At 41.5% G+C, this 4,426-nt stretch overlaps 1 pseudogene; it reads left to right on the plus strand.

Moving 5' to 3' along the window:
- Window positions 1-1,949, plus strand: part of LOC102832861 — a 5,461-nt pseudogene extending 3,512 nt beyond the window's left edge.
- The last annotated feature ends 2,477 nt before the right edge of the window (window positions 1,950-4,426 follow it).

The following is a 4,426-nucleotide window of genomic DNA, read 5'->3' on the forward strand; positions in this document are numbered from 1 at the left end:
AAGGACATAGTCACAGACGGCTAGGGCTGAGAGTGAAGCATCCAGCTGATATGAAGTGAGGGGAGTCACACAAAAACGCCCAAACTTGCAGAGAGTACTCATTTGACCTAGCCTCAATGGCTTGATGATCAAAACTCGACTAGATGAAGATAAAAAAAATTTTTTTTGATGAAGGAAGCCAGTGTAAATTGCTACAATTTGAGGAACTTGACCTATACTGACGGATGTAGTAGCTCAAAATACCAACTGAGAGTGAAGGAGTCCTAACCCTTCTGCATACAGGGTAGACAGGGATGGGCAACTTAGACATTAGCTACCTAAAATGAGGGGGTGATAAAGGCACAAAGTGACTGGCTTACGATTTTTCAAGAGGGAGTTTAGTTTCAGAGTATGTGGGGGAAGGTAGAGCCCCCACTCAATAGTTTTTATTTTGTCTAGACGGATCTTGTGAAAAGAAATGGGGATAAGATTCTTTGATTCAATACTGAGTAATTGGAATCATGACTACTATAAAGGTAGAGGTTTTGTAACAAAAACAGGGGAGTAGTTACATTCCAGAAACAGAGGACCCTAGGACCATCAAGGAAGAAGAGTACAAGAGAATACAGGACCCTATCCAGAGAAGCAGTGACACCAGAGGTGGAGGCAGAGATGAGGATGTTGAGAGAGGGAGCAGCTGAGGACTCTGGACTCATGGAAAGAGAAAGACTGAGTGCTGGTGGCCAGGAAGCAGGCTTGCAGAATGTGTCCTTTGATTGTTTAAATTATTATATACTCCTGAGTGGTTTTGTGTACATCTGCCCCAACACACACACACCAAAACACAAAAAAACAGAGGGAATAGAAGCAAATATTGTCGAATGATGATGCACCGAGGAGAATGTAATCATTGCAATGAAATGATGGTGTAAAACCGATGTTCTACCACATAAACTGGAGTCCTAGTGTGGCGCTGTGGGTTAATGTGCCAGACTGCAAAGCCATTTGAACTGCAAGATGGGTAGTTCAAGCTCACCAGCTGTTCCTCAGAAACTCTATACAGGGTTGCTGTGGGTTGGAACCAACTCAACAGCACTTAACAACAACAACCATATAAACTATCACTCAATTCACAATAAAAAAAATTTAAAACAATAGACCATATGATCCATCAATCCCTCTACTTGGTATATATCCTCCAGAAATGAGAACCACAACACTTGTAGATATATGCACACCCATATTCATTAGATCATTATATACAGTAGCAAAAAGATGGAGACAGCCAAAACCACCCAACAGAAGAATGGATAAACAAACTTTGGTATATACAAACAATGGAATACTATGCAACATTGAAGAAAAGTGAGGAATCTGAGAAATACCTCATAACATGGATGAACCTGGAGGACATTTTGCTGAGTGAAATTAGTCAATCACAAAATGGCAAATGTTGTATGAGACTACTGTTGTAAAAGTTAAGAAAAGGGGAGAGAAATGTGGGTGTGGGTGTGGCAGCTGGGCCCTCCAGTTCCTCTGAGCAGCAGACAGGGTTTAATTTAGAAGGCAGGTCCTCAGGTAAACTCCAGGACGTCAAGGCAGGTGGAGGAACAAGCCCCATGCTTAACCAAGGCCTCTGGCCTCTAACGCCTCCCGCCTCTAGCTGCAGGGAAGCAGCCAGGTCAATGTGGAGGTGATAGAACACCTGGAGCATCTGGTGCTTGTGAAGTTTGGCAGCTTCGAGGCCATGGAGCGGCTGGAGAAAGCCATCAGCTTTGCCGACCAGGACCAGCTCGGTGGCGTGGACACAGATGCCATAGAGTCCATGGAGTGGGCCCTGGAGGACAAGTGCCTCTACCTGAGATCCGATGATGATGTGATAGAAGGCAACCGTGCTGAAAAGTGCTACACAGAACTCGCAACGGGTTGTGGAGAAGTATTTTGTGGCCCCTTCAGGTAAAGCTGGGTGAACAAGAGGCCACCCCACGTGACTGAAAAAGTCGTATCCTCACTTCCTTGGACCACGCGACAAAAATGAATGCAAAAGGTTTTTGCTTTGGGGTGTTTTTTTTTTTAGTTAAGTGATTCTTCTGATGGCAGAATTGGGGGCAATGTGACTCAAGGGAGGTGCTGAATTCCTGATGCTAGTGGAAGTAAAAGGCTTTGTGAGCTTTGGAGGAAAGAGATCAAGTGTTTGCTTACAGACCTATTCACTCCAACATATACTGGCTCTTTCACCTCCCCTGCAAAAAATGATGTATACCAAACCTCATTTAAGTTTTTCTCTTTCTGCAACTGGTAGCCAGAAATTCTGATCACTGTGTGACAACCTAATTTATTATTTTTACTAGTTTTGCCCTGTGCAACAGCCTAACAAATATCAGTACTCAGTTGGTTCTAAGCAGAAGTCTTAATTTTTCGCTAAAGTCTGAAAACTATTCAAAGTACACTATGGAGATCACATGCAAAAGGATATTAACCAAATTGTTGAATGTGAAACTGATGATATGCCCTGTAAACTTTCACTCAATCCACAATACAAACCTTAAATAATAATAAAAAAAATTAAGACCAAAAAAAAAAAGGATATTAACCACTTAATAGTTTCTCTCTGAGAAGAGATTTTAGGTCTGGGACAGAGCAGACCCTGTTCCAGTCTCCCTCATCCCTGCAGTAATTCCAGAATTAGAATGAATCCAAAATGGTGGTGTTTGTTGACCCTTGGTTACCAAGAATCAATGAGACAGACCTAAGGGCAAAAGTGCAAGAGCCCAAAGTTGGTTTTGGCTAATACTTCCCAGTGATATTTGTGCTGCTGCTCATTGGGGGGGGGGGAGTATAAAGCCTGCTGTGATTCTCCCCATTCTCTATCAGAAACATGCCTGTTTTTCTTTAAGGCTTTACAAACTTTACAAGCTTGGCTTTGAATTCTACAAGGACCTTGAACCTGCCCTTGCAATTGAAAGGCTCCAACTAACATCAAATCAACTAGCTGGATCCCATAGCAAGCTACATAATGGGTACCTGTTGCTATCACATTAGTATTCCAGTGCTTATTCTTCAGTGCTGTCAGGGATTCTTACAACTCAGTGTAAGATTTTTTTAAATCAGTGTAACCTGTTGGGGAAAATCTGAACTTAATCAAGGACAACCACACACGTCAATTACTAAATGTTTATAATGTATAAACTGCTGACCTCCATGGCAGAGCAACCCACAGAGACACAACTCTGATTTCCTTCTCATAATCAGGGCTGAAAAACAGACAACTTGTTTCTCAACCAAAACCACAATTTCATCAGTTTACAATGTTTCATTGCTATTATGGCCCTGGTAGAAAAGATGTAGTTTTTTTGTTTTTGCTTTTATTTTTCCTTAAAAAAATAAATAAAATTTAAAAATTTCCTCAGACACTAAATCATCAATCAGGAATGTAGATTCTGAGCACAAAGCAGCTCAGTTCACACTAAAAAATAAAGAACAAATTCCCATTTAAAAAAAAAAAAAAAGAGTTAAGAAAAGGTTTTCTTGATAAAGAAACATTCTATGATGGTTACCAAGAATGGGAGGGAAGGGAAAATTATTCAGTAGGTAGAGGGTAGACACATGTTAACCTGGGTGATGGGGAAGGCAATATAGAACAAGACTGAAGTTGGCACAGGAAAGCTGAAGGTAGTGGAAGACACAACAGTGTAAGTGTTAAAGTGAAGACAGGTAATTACTGTGAACTGATGATACATGGAAAGGATTGCAATCATTGTAATGACATGAAATGTATGATTCGTTGAATGTGGGATTGATGATCTCTTCTGTAAACCTTCACTCAATTCACAATAAAAAGTTAAGAAAAAAGATAATGGAACTTTTCCATGAACTTTTTAAGGCCTCTTGTGTACTTATATATGCTGGAAGCAATATCGCCAATATTTCAAACATCAGAAGGGGCACCCAGAGTTGTGTTTCCAGACTAAGGCAGTCTAGGAAGAAAGGCTTGATGATCCACTCCTGAAAATTAGCCAATGAAAACTCCGAGTCACACAGAACTTTGTTTGACTTGCCTGCTTTGGACACAGCATCAGGAGGGATCCATTACTGGAGGATTCACATTTAGTGCAGTAGAGGGCCAATGAGGGTGAGGGGGACTCTGAGAGATGTTGTTAGGTGCCATCGAATCAGTACTGACTTATAACGACCTTATACACAGCAGAATGAAACACTGCCCGATCCTGGGCTAACCTCACTACTGTTGACACACTTGAGTACATCGATGCTGCCACTTGGCCAAATTTTACTTTCATGGGATATCAAAGTGATTTTCCGATGATTTCCACATTCCATTGGGTCACCTCTCTTTGGAGTGGGCACAAATATGGATCTCTTCCAATCAGTCTGCCAGATAGTGGTGCTCCAAATTTCTTGGCAGAGATGAGTGAGTGCCTCCTGTGCC

Source organism: Chrysochloris asiatica, unplaced genomic scaffold (genome assembly GCF_000296735.1).
Source record: "Chrysochloris asiatica unplaced genomic scaffold, ChrAsi1.0 scaffold00042, whole genome shotgun sequence".
Taxonomy (NCBI): Eukaryota; Metazoa; Chordata; class Mammalia; order Afrosoricida; family Chrysochloridae; genus Chrysochloris; species Chrysochloris asiatica.